General features: G+C 42.1%; 1 pseudogene; it reads right to left on the bottom strand.

Moving 5' to 3' along the window:
* Nucleotides 1-220: 220 nt before the first annotated feature.
* Nucleotides 221-13,683, bottom strand: part of LOC115111580 (bridging integrator 3-like) — a 49,540-nt pseudogene continuing 36,077 nt past the window's right edge.

The following is a 13,683-nucleotide window of genomic DNA, read 5'->3' as shown; positions in this document are numbered from 1 at the left end:
CAAAAGTACTGGAGAATCTCTAATATAATTTATGCAGTTGCCATTAAATAGTTAATTTGTAAATGGGAAGAACATTAAAGTGAATATTGATGAAATATGTTCACTGGACACTTTTGACTAATTCCCAACAATGTAGAAATATTATTGTATGTTCCTTAATAAAGAAACTGATTATCATCAGTCAATTTCATTTAGTTGAAGTGTATGATCACTGAAGGAGTCTTCTTACATCCATTTATTGCATGGTTGTTCATAGAAAATGACAATGGAAAAAGCTTTACTGAAAACAATGTCTAAACAGGATGGTAAGTAAGAGCTAAAAAATAAACAGCTTCATAAAGACCATTAACATAACAGATTACAAGTCATGTTTCTCACTCAATAATAATAATGGTAATTAAGTTGAACTAGAACTGTTTTGGATAAGATTTTTTAAATTTGAAATACACATTTAGTCAATAATGCATTTTGTACATAGCTGTCCACAAAGAAAAGGCACATTCATTGCATTGTTCATAGAAAAAGTCAATTTGTCATGTTGAGGGAATTCTAAGGAACAATTTCATCCTCAGCATTTTCCATTAATAAATATGCAACAAATGTGGGTATAATAGTTAATTCATATGCATGACCTCCCCTTAGGCAATAACTGATAGACATAGTCCTCTCCTAGTTTTATTTGATCTGTTATGTAGTAGGAACATTTACTGGAGAGTTTAAATCAATAATGAATCTGAGGACAAACAATGGAACAAAGAACCACTTCGATAATGTCAAATGAAGGAAAGCTATGGGAACAATGAACAGTAAGTGTCACTAGAGGGAGCAAGAGAGTTGCTTTTGGAAGGCAAGTACTCTAGCTCGACTTGTAAACCTACTGTACGTGAAGAAGAACGAGAGAAGGGTACAAGGACTATCTGTCAGATTTAGTAGGGGACGATTAGGGAACAAACAAACATTTTGACACATTTTATACAGTCACCATCAGAGGTCTGGAGATGAAAGAGTTTGACATATATCCATAGACGGGAAGCTGGAGTGGCTAGTGTTAAATACTACTTTCAATATATATATTTTACCCCAACAAATAAGCTCCTGGGCCACAATGCACAGGCTAGATCACTGTAAACCCTGAGGGAGGGAGAAATACAGAGATTCAGATGAATGTAGCTTTCTGACCTACACTTCCTCTAGTCCGATAACATTTAAATACTAGTGTTCAATACAGTACCACCAATTTGTTACAATAAATTCCATATTGGTATGTACCTTGATTTGGAAAAGATTACAAAACTCAAATGATCAAAAACAAGTATGCAGCTTTGAGAAGAAATTGTGATCCACAGATATCCTACACATCTATAGTTCTATGTGTAATTCTATGGTGTGACCCACAAATGAGTTCTTAGAACGGATTCATTCCATCATTTAAAAAAATATATACATATTGGCTTATGATAATAGCACTTGGCTGATGGCAGGTAAAATGCTTGGAGTTGCTATCAGTGTTTCTTTAGACGTGAGGAAAGGGTCAGATGAGAGAGGTGGGAAGATGAGTGCAAGAAACAGTTGATGATTAGGATATGTCCATTTGCACAGTGAGAAGGATTCTGAAGAGCAATCCATTCACTGAGGTTTGAAAGGAGTCAAAGCCAGAGGTATAGAGCGAGCCCTTCCTCTCCTTGGTGTTCTCTCTCAGTCATCAGCGACAAAGGACAGAGCACGCAGCTCACTCAGCTTGGCTTCATTCTCCCTCTCCCTCTGCTCATCACTCAGCCCTGCCTGGTCGATCTGATCCGTCAACTCACTGAAAATATTGTGCATCTCCGTGAAGTACACCACCTGAAAGAGAGAAGGAAAGATAATGGTGAATTTACTGGGGTGGAAAACTTTAAGACGATGAGGGTCTTACGGAAAGAGAGCAGTTAAAGTTCAAATCAGAACCCTGCCCAGTCCACCCCCACAATCTAGCTACAGTTTACTTACAACATGCAGAGGCTCATGGTCCTATAGCCCTTCACCTACACTAATGAGAAGCCATTCAGAAGTAAAGGAGCGAGCCCGTAGAAATCAAACAACTAAAACAAAGCCCAAACCCCAGCTCTTCAGTGGGTAGTGACCCTGCCTTTTCTCTCCCAATCTGAACACGAGATAGAGAGTGTTCGCTGAAAGCTTTCTTGACACATCCCACCCCTGCTTCTTCCCCCAGTTCATGAGTCAGGATCCCAGGAGAGATGCTTTGATGATTAATAGACTTTAATCACATTACAAGACTCCAGAAGAGTGGGCCGAGAATGAAAGTACTGGGAAATACAACCCCTTGAAACCCACACACATTTCAATATTTATTCATGCAGCGATGCATACGCTACAGTTCACTTTAGGGGGCATTTCGGACTTATTTGGAAATGCACACGTGTGTTCTGCATAGAGGCTGGAATAAAAGAAGAGCTGCTGGCAGATCAAGGCATTGAAGAATAGAGAGACAGGCCATTTCAGATAGGAAAATGAAGCTCTCTCTCTTGGGTAGGGAGAAGACGTAACCACATGCAACTGTAAGAGATTTGTCACAGGATGCATGCTGGTAGAGAAATGATCATGTAGCCATTTTCAACTAATTACATTTGAACTGTGATTAACTATCCAAATGTCTATTCCACATGACGTGTGCCAGCTTCAGTCCAGTTATATTAACAGAAGCTAGTTGGAATACCCAGTGACTAACCGGAAGAGGAACCCAGTTTGAAAAGCCTCTGTGTTTATACCGAACTCTGTCACCTAGACCACATGAGTGGGCCATGAGTATTGGGTTACCAGTGTATGTGGGGGCAAAGCGGATATTTTTCATTTAAAAAGTGGCTTGGTGAAAAAGCTATGGGATACATGTCAGTTATAATGTACACCAGATCACTGTGTCCGGTCTGGGGTGAACATCCTTTATGTCATCCAGTCTCTACAATTAGCCCAGTAATCATGTGCCATAAACTCCACGGACCACCTATGAAAAGGAGCCAATGGCCAAATTCATAATTATTTATATTACCTTTTTTAATATATATATATATATATATATATATATGTGTATTTTTATTTATTTTTTACAAATGACCAAATACAACCCCTGTCACCCTGGCCCTGATGACTAAATATGTATTTAGACAGAGAGCTACACCGACTCATCTGACCTCAACTCTTTATTTCACTAACAATATTTAAAAAACATACAGTACATGAGAAAAAAAATTGGGCATCCAATAAGATCCCATCTCTATCAACCTGGTCTATCAATTACCTCAGGAGAAGTGCAATATAACTAAATCATTATGACAGTAGCGTGTCAAAAGAACACATTTCTTTCTGCTAGTACAAGCAGTACAGAACACCCTAACCAAGAACAACCACAGGGAATCCACACTCAGACAATGTCTCAATTATCCAGCATCTGTACAGGTGGACAGGCACATCCGATCACAGCAGAGCATTGCGTCCCATTCATAACCATTTCATGAAACTCCTGCTAGTGGTGCTAGAGCTCAGAACAAAGGAAGGCATTGTGAGGGCACCCTGGGAGCCATGCAGCAGGTCCGGGGGAGTGGGAGTCCAGACCGTGCATGGGCTGCTGTGCTGACTGACCACCCAGGAGCGGCTGTGTTGGAGGAGTGGGTGTGTAGACCAGCCCAGCACTGGAGTCTGTCCCTCTGGCCCAACTGCGCACCCCCCGCCTCCATTCACAGTGTTCTGGAGTTAGAGATGAGCTTTTGAATTTGAGTCATCAGCGCTTTGCCTTCAGAGGGCCCTCATTACTGTTTCAAGTCATTCTTTGCAGATGACTGAGTACAGAACTGCTCCAATGTCCATAGAGGAAGGAGCACTGAAAAAGGGACACTAACAGTGGGAAGGCCCAAAATCTTCACCCAATAGTTTTATATCCACAACCTGTCTTTATTAAATCATTATCTTATAGGGCATTGGATCCATGTTTCTACAATCATCATTCTAGGGAGAGGTGATGTCCAGTGTTACATTACAGAGCTACTATGGAGGAGATAATCCTGATCAATTAACAAGATTACCAGAGACCTAATGGCAGCTGCCAAGTTTATTCAGACTGCCTCCAGTGACACCATCTCCTGAGCTGTGAAGATCAGGCTACGCTGCTGTTACACAAGTCTGTCTTTACTCAGCCAGCCCAGGAGGGCTCCATTCACTTCCAGTCTTCCAGTAACAGTCATCACATACAAGCCTACCCCCTTGTTGTAATCTAACAGAAACACAGAGAAAGTAAAGAACTCTGTCACGGAAGACAGAACTATGGATAGACCAAAGGGCGCAAATATCAACTTCTTTTGAACCCCCTCTGGGCTAGCCTGGTTGTATCAATGACTAAATGTTGTTTGAGTCTGATAGGCAGCTTTCGGTCTGTCAGTGTGTTTGGGGGTGGGGTGCCAGCCTGGCCTAGTGACGTGGCCACTACTCAATCTGATTAGGCGTGTGCCAGTCTCTATCCCAAAAACAAAATGACATGGCTGAGGTGGGGTGCGGGGGGGGGGGTAGGCGTGGGCGACGGTTGAGGGTGCCCGGCTCAGCTGCTGGTCTGGTTAAAGCGAGACGGGCTTGCAGGTTAGAAGGGCTGGAGCCAGACAGATAGACAGACAGACCTGGGCCTCCCGGGCTAATCAGGGAGGCGTGGGGGTTAATCACATTAAGACTATGTGGAGGGAGACAGGAAGGATTACACTCTCTCTCCACTCCACTACCACCCGCTCTGCTGTTGGTCAACAGACAGCTGGGGGCAACACAACACTACAGATCAACAATCTGCTAAAATTCAGAATAAAACTCATTGGAAACTTTTCGGCCTGGGATTGGACAGATGTGAACAAGTTTTGTGTGTCAACTGAATGCTCATACATACCTAGGCCTAATAATTCATAACTGTGCATGCATATATGCATTACAAAGATGGCTCACAGGAGTAAAACTGGGTATGTGTGCACCCAGCTCACTATAGCTCACCTGTGCCCGGATGAGTGCCTCAAAGCTGGGCTGAAAGTAGTCGATGCGGCTGTGGTAGAACTCAGCTCCTCCCTGGCCTGGCTGGGGGCAAACAGAAGACAGGTCAACACTTCAACAAAACATACATCATTACTATGGAGTCTCAACAATCACATTCCAGCTACGTTCTCAGGAATGTCATCTGTCAATAACCATGAAAAACAATAGGAGAATGAAAATGTGTTCTGACGCAGAACAATAGAGAAAAAAAGAAAAAGACTAATCACGACCACAAGTGAAGAGGAGTGGGTTATGTGGGAAGACTTGGCTGTGTGCAGACCACACCACCGCTGATCAGGATGATGTGTGATGTATTAGTACGTAGTCTATTGGTGGGCATAAAGAAATGATATATAGCATAAAGAAACGAATATGTATAATTTAGAGTGCATGATGTGTGTGTATGTTCGTGGGGGGGTAACAGCATCACCTGTGAGCACTCATGTTTATCTTGAGAATCTACTCTGTGTGTCCGTCCTTAGTGAGTCTGTTAAAATGGTGTGGTAGTGTTTTGTCAAGATCATTTCTCTAAGAGCTGTGAGATTCAAAGACCAAGGAGATAGGGGGCCCGTTTAGGCTTTGTGCCCCTGACAATGCTTTTTTCAATGTGTGTGGGTGGGCAGCCATGTGAGGGTGTGAGCCCAGGCAGCACTGCATTGATATCTGTGAATGTGTGTGTGCTGCTGAAGAGGTCTCTGTGAGTGTGTCTACAATACTCAATTACATGCCTGTATATGTGCAGCAGTGTCTTTTCTAAAGGCTATACTTGAGAGCCTGGTAGCTTGTGTGGGTGAACAGAGAGCACATGTACAGTACGCATTGCGCTCAACTATTTTTGTTCACAGCCAGTCAACATTTGTACCTTGTTCACTTCTTGATTGTATTGAACACACTAATATCATACTAGGACTTCTGCTGCCCAACAGAGAGATGAAGTGGCAACATGTGCCAGCAGAAGCTGTTAGCACTGTTCCGTTACATTGAAAGAGCAGCATACCTGGTGCAGTTTGACCATGGTAGGGCCCGTCTTCTCCTTCTCTTCATACTTCTCTACTTTGGACTGTAACCTCTTGTAGTTCTGTAGAGCCTGCTCCCTTCGTTTCTACCTGAGACGCACAGACAGAGTCTCAGAGTACCTGAGACGCACAGACAGAGACACAGTGAATCAGAACTGACACACAGAGGCAGACCTTGAGACACAGAGAGACAGAGCGATAGATACCAAAGAGCCAAAGTGACTGCTTTGTACATGAGATGTGGACATAACGAGACATGACATTGCTCTGTGTACATGGACATACAGACAAGAGCCTGTCAGAGGAACAGCTGTCTATTGACAATATGAATGAAACTTCCTACATATTGCAATGTGTCCGCAATACAGACCAATAAATCTAAACAAATCATGCCAAAATGAACCTAAGTTGTTGTCTTAAAATAATAAACGTGCATTGAGAAAAGTATTGCACTTTTAAAAAAGTAAACTAGACAAGAAAGAATAAGCTTTCTCTAAACCACCAACTTGTTGAAGTGCTCATGTGAGGTCTCGTGGATCGATACCATGCAGCACAGAAAAGTGTTCTCAAGTAGGAGACATCTTAGTGTAGACTGGAGTCACTTTCAAACACCCAAGGAGGCCAATTTTCGGTCAAACCGACTCCAATTTTTATTTAACTACTATAGCGCAAAGGGCATGAAACAATTCAATTGGTTTCAATGATTTTATTCAAAATGAAAACACAATCTTTCCGAAAGAATCCTTGTCTCAGGTACTAAAAATAGGAAACACATTTGTAACTTAGCAACAGGAGTCCGTGCCTCATCCTGGGACTTACTTTGCTCCAACACACTGGTTCTGTACGTTCTGTTTTTAATGGGAAATACAGTACAGACATGCAGCTACACCACTTAATTTGCAAAAGATTTACATTTTCCAAACTAGAAAACTAAAACGGTTGCAACCCTGTTTAGTCAGAAAATCTTACCATTATAGACTAACCATTAAGTCAATGGTGGAGATGTCTAACTAGACATCTGGATTTTCACACATTTGAGAGCACTTTAATGTACTTTGTATGATTCTATATAGGCACAGTAAGTCAGGTGTCACATTCATCATGCATGTTTACCCAGGTCTAAGTTTCATAACCTGATGACAATTCTTAGTTTTTCTATGATTCATCTGGGAGGATTCCAGACAGGCTGCAGCTAGCTATAGCCTAGTTCCTTGAACGTCTGCTACTCTCACTAGTGTACAGTGTGCCAGTGATTCATTTTTTCCTCAAACAATGAGCCAATTCTCCTGGTCCCCTTCTTAATATACCACAGGTGAGGGGAATCCACAATGGACCTGAGAAGAGGTTGCGAAATCCAGTCTGCCTCAACAAAGAGTAGAATAAGCTCTGTGAGGGGGTGGCCAGCTGGGGTGGGGGGAGTTGGGCAGTGTGACGTGACCTGGGCTCAGCCTAAGACAAGCTGTAGATTGTTTCCCACAGGAAGTTTAGAAGGGAGCGGCCCTGTATCGTTTTGGCGACGTCACAGAGCCCAGCCCCACGACCCACGCTCTCCCTCTATTTATAAAACAACACTTTGGCCCAGTTTACGGCAGGCAGCCAGGCTGGGTGGATGCCTTCCTCTAGTAATTTACGATCGGTCTCTTGCTCCAGTGTAGTGTACACATACTTCAAGTGCCAGGGGATTACACAACCGCCCCCTAAGCATGAATGCACTCCGACACGATTCCATTGGCCCATGACAACAATACACACCACACTGACTCATTAAAGACATAAAGGCTGACCGCATTCTCCTCCTCCAGAGCACCTCACTTCACACCACCTCTGCACGGCATCATGAGGTGCCATGTGATCAGATGCTCTCACTTCAGACTACATCACAATAGAGTAGTAATGATAACATCTGGGTCACTCACACATGATCACATTGTAGGTAGGAGGTTTCCGACAGTCAGGAAGACCACCACTTCCTTTCTCTTAATGATGTGACTGAGAGAACACCTGTGTGAGCCGATATTAGGAGATCACTGTTCTAATGCTGTCATACCTAGAGGATGCCAATGTGTCTGTTGTGCTCAGACTATCTAAAGAGTAGCTCTGTGGGAGCCTGGCTGACTCAGCTGACAGTGGCTGTGTTTGAAAGTCACTGTACACACTGCGTAATGATAGTTTGGGATCGCTGGCTGGGCTGGACATTTCCCTAGATGTCTCTGGTCTGACTTCCACATACTGACAAGTCGGCTCCAGACCAGCCTATATTTAATCCGGCCTCGTCTAGGCCTAAGCTCTGCTGGACCAAGGGCGCACCACCACTGTCTGTGTGACAGGTCAGTCAGGGTGTGGTGGCTGGCTGGATGGATGGAAAAAGCAGCTGGACGAGAGCTTGTTTATGACATGTTGATCCACAGCCGGACCGACACAACCAGACAGCCAGCCAGACAAGCCCAAGTCTGGACCAACCAGCCCTGCCGGAGCAGAGACAGTAGTCTGGCAGGTTGACTGAACACTGTCACATGACAAAAGGCCTCTCTAAGAACATGTTCACCTTCCATGTCTCATTGTCTATGAAATGAGGAAGTAACACAATGAAAGCCAAGTTTACGCAATCACATAAGGCATTATTTATGCGTAATGAAAATACAAAGTCACTGAGAGGCTAAGTGTTGCGTGAAGGCTAGAGTGCCAACAGAACCTCTGTTTTGATAGGGAAGGTTTGCTCTGCCGCAACATGCCTGATGCTTTGTCTCTGTTGATCGAAAGTGGGAGGACGACTCAAGCAAGCTAGATAGATACCTGATACACCAGATATAAAAAAAATATATGGTTTTATTGTCACATTCACCAGATAGGTGAAATGTGTTGTTTTACAGGGTCAGCTATAAGGCAAGAGCAGAAAAAAATGTCTAAAATAACTTAAATAAAAAAACATTTCTGTGATTGTGAACTAAAATGTAGACTAGTTTATAGGCTACATAATTTTGAGACACCCCCGTAAAACACATTTAATTGCTTCAATCTGACAGTGACAGAAAACAAAACAGCACCTTGAGTAACTCCCAAAGTAGACTAAATGAACCAGAGTGTCAGGGGCAGTCACTTTCTTCCCTAACCCCAGATCTTACAACAGGGCTGCATTCTGTCTCACCTAAAAGAGCAACAAAGCAGAAAGGGTTAGGATAGGAGGCCTCATACCCACTCACTCCCCCTTGGTATGAGCATGAGTAATCGAGTCCTCAAACGGACATCAAAGCTCGATCTTTAACCAGAGATCACTTTTTTTTTTTAAATACTGTAAAACTATTTGGTGGAATGTGCTTTGTGGCTGCCAGGACGGGCAAATGACATTTTGTCTTGAAGACAAAGGTAATTTGCTTTGACTCTAATGTTCCATTTGTACATGCGCCTTTCCAAGGAACAACAAAAAAGAAAACAAGTCAAGCATCACACTGTTCTCCTTAAATTCCCTTTCCCCTCCATATCTCATTCACTCAATTGCATTCCACACACGCGTTCTGAGTGCGCACACAAGCTCCTTATACCCGGACTATACCACTCGCATTGCGTGCGCTGCAAAATAAATGTAGGAATATATGTTATTCAATTATTGCGCCAACGAGCGTCTGCGTTGCCAAGAGCTAAAATAGAAGTCATTCCTATTTCTGACGCAGATCGCGCTGCAAGCCCTGCCTCTCTCATCTCCTCATTGGTTTATAGAAGCAGATACCCACGTGCCATCTCATTGGTTATACCCACATGGCTGATTGAAAGATGAACTGTTTTGCCGGTCGTCATGGTAATACTATGAAAGTGTAGATGCCAATCACCATATAAAGTTCAAAGATGAAAAAGTCTGGAAGGAGGAGAGATGACTAGAAACGATTCGGTTGACTGTTTTATGTGTGGATTAATTGTCAGAGGACCTTGTGCATTTCAGGTAAATAACAACAGAATGTTTATATCCTAGGACAAATTAGTTAGCAACAGCAAGCTAGCTAAATAGGACAAATTAGGTAGCAAGTGCAAGCTAACTAGCTAAATTTGCATGTTTAATGCTTTTCGACCTGTCCCCAAATTAATGTCATTGGTTCAGAGTTTGTTTTGATATTTTAACCTGCGTGTGGTGATCGCGTTTGGTGTAGGGGGCACAAAATACATTTATGCACGATGGCGCACACGCGCAGCCGGTTTGGGTTCCATGTTAGGCTTACAGAAATACAAGTCTATAAAACAAATATGATGGGATACACAATATATATTCCTTGTCAAGTTTTATCACAAATTCATAATGGACTGTTTGATTGAAGTAGGAAAATATGTGTTCCAACAAGGAGCTACAGTTTTGGAATAATTGTGTCCCGTCTATTTCTCGCTTATGCTACTTTGCAAACTGCTAGTGCCATTTAGAATTGGTTAGCCTAGGGCCCTAGGCTATAACCCCCCTAAACATTGACAAGTTCCACACTGAAAATATGCAAAAATGGTAAAGACAAAGAGCGTACATTCATCAGAATCATTGAGCATAGGCCTACTCACCAAACTGATGTCGTGGCTGTAATTCATCACCATACAATGTTCAATGTGGAAATGGACATCCACTTAAATTCCAGAGAACAGGCAGAAAAAACTAAATCGAACATCTGTATATCGAAAAGACGACAGATTTTGGTTTGTAACTCAGATTTTGTTATATTTCAACTGGCCAAATTGAGCCAGGTTTCAAATGATCACTCTTTGAAAATAACTGTTCTGTTATATTCAATTTCTTTACAATGAAATAGGCGTGTCTTGACTATGATAAGGGCTCGAGAAATAAGAACATCTTGTCTGCTAAATAAATAAACAAGGCTTCTAGAAGCAAGCACCACTGCTGAGGTTACTGCCTTTTTTAAGATTGTGTTCCACAATGTAATATAAACAGTTGATATTACGGTTTCAATAAATTAATTTACATTTTATTGACAGAATATATATGGGGCAATTTAGCAATTAGGATTTGTTATCTGTAATGGTTATGATAAATTAGGCATTGTTGCGGTCTGTTGGCATATAGATAAACGTGCAATATTTATTTTCCAGTGCGGGCCTTGAGTTCTAAAAATAGATTTGCTTTTCCATTTGAGTACTCGAAAAAAAATAATGCGGGTACTTGAACAGTCAAAGAATGTCAAATGTCCATCCCTACATATAAATACCCTGATGTCATTCACTGTCCCCCCTGAGTAGATGGAATTCACGGCTGAGAGAGAGAGCGAGAGAGCGAGAGAAAGAGAGATTACAGAGAGCTCGTAGTCCCATCCACCAAACTACCAGGTGTGAAACAGGGAAGAGACTCAGGGGCTATGCTAATTTGGTATATAGGTGACCTAACCCACTATTAAATTAGTCAAAACAGGAACATTTGGCAAGAAATGAATAAGGACATTATCTGAACAGAGAAAAATGTCCTCATGTGTGCTACCTATATCCCCCCAGTAGAATCCCCATACTTTAATGAAGACAGCTTCTCCATCCTAGAGGGGGAGATCAACGATTTCCTGGCCCAGGGGGCATGTACTAGTCTGTGGCAACCTAAATGCCAGAACTGGACAAGAACCTGACACCCTCAGCACACAGGGGGACAAACACCTACCTGGAAGGTGACCGCATTCCCTCTGCCATATGCCCAACTAGACACAACTGCGACAACATAACAAAAACTGGTCACAACTCCTGCAGCTCGGTCGGACCCTGGGTATGTACATAGTCAATGGTAGGCTTTGCGGGGACTCCTATGGTAGGTACACCTATAGCTAAAGTAGTACTGTAGTCTACTTTATTACTGACCTCAACCCAGTCTCTTAGAGCATTCACAGTCAGCCCACTGACACCCCTATCAGATCACAGCCAAATCAGTCTACTTGAACGGAGCTTTGCTCAATCATGAGGCATCAAAGGAACTGAATACTATTAAGAAATACTATAGATGGAAGGAAAGTAGTGTGGAAATCTACCAAAAAACAATTAGGCAACAAATTCAATCCATTCTAGACAATTTCCTGGACAAAACATTTCACTGTAATAGTGAAGGTGTAGACTTGGCAGTAAAAAACCTAAACAGTACATTTGAACTCTCAGCTTCCCTATCAAATCTAAACATTTCAAGCAGACAACCTAAGAACATTAACAACAATGACAAATGGTTTGATGAAGAATGCAAAAACCTCAGAAAGAAATTGAGAAACCTAACCAATGGAAAACATAGAGACCCATAAGACCGGAGCCTACGCCTTCACTAAGGTGAATCACAAAAACAATACAGAAATACACTTCGGAAAAAGAAGGAACAGCACGTCAGAAATCAGCTCAATGTAATTGAAGAATCCATATAATCGAACCACTTCTGGGAAAATTGGAAAACTCTAAACAAACAACAACATGAAGAGTTATCTATCCAAAACGGAGATGTATGGATAAACCACTTCTATAACAAAGAACAAACAGCAAAAACATATACAAATCTTAGAATCAACTATTAAAGACTACCAGAACCCACTGGACTATCCAATTACATTGAATGTAATTAAACAACAGGACACAATTACAAACCCTCCAACCCCAAAAGGCATGTGGTGTTGATGGTATCCTAAATGAAATTATAAAATATACAGACCACAACTTCCAATTGGCTATACTTAAACACTTTAACATCATCCTCAGCTCTGGTATATTCCCCAATATGTGGAGCCAAGGACTGATCACCCCAATCCACAAAAGTGGAGACAAAATTGACCCCAATAACTACCGTGGGATAGACTCGTACATTTCCTCAGTGAAAACAATGTACTGAGCAAATGTCAAATGGACTTTTTACCATATTACTGTATGACAGACCACGTATTCACCATGCACACCCTAATTGACAAACAAACCAAAATATAGGCAAAGTCTTCAAAAAAGCTTTCGACGCAATTTGGCATGAGGGCCTGATATACAAATGGATGGAAAGTGGTGTTGGGGGAAAATATACAACATTATAAAATCCATGTACACAAACAGCAAGTGTGCGGTTACAATTGGCAAAAAACACACACATTTCTTTCCACGGGGCCTGGGGGTGAGACAGGGTACCAGCTTAAGCCCCACTCTCTTCAACATATATATCAACAAATTGGTGAGGGCACTAGAACAGTCTGCAACACCCGGCATCACCCTACTAGAATCTGAAGTCAAATGACTAGTGTTTGCTGATGATCTAGTGCTTCTCTCCCCAACCAAGGAGGGCCTACAGCAGCACCTAGATCTTCTGCACAGATTCTGTCAGACCTGGGCCCTGACAGTAAATATCAGTAAGACAAAAATAATGGTGTTCCAAAAAATGTCCAGTTGCCAGGAACACGAAAACAAATTCCATCTAGACACCATTGCCCTAGAGTGCACAAAAAAACGATATACCTCGGCCTAAACATCAGCGCCACAGGTAACTTCCACAAAGCTGTGAACAATCTTATAGACAAGGCAAGGGCCTTCTATACCATCGAAAGAAACATAAAATTCGACATACAAATTAGGATCTAGCCAAAAATACTTGAATCAGTTATAGAAACCATTGTCCTTTATGGTTGTGAGGTCTGGG

This window comes from Oncorhynchus nerka, linkage group LG27 (genome assembly GCF_034236695.1).
Source record: "Oncorhynchus nerka isolate Pitt River linkage group LG27, Oner_Uvic_2.0, whole genome shotgun sequence".
Taxonomy (NCBI): domain Eukaryota; kingdom Metazoa; phylum Chordata; class Actinopteri; order Salmoniformes; family Salmonidae; genus Oncorhynchus; species Oncorhynchus nerka.
This window is presented reverse-complemented; position numbering and strand designations above follow the sequence as displayed.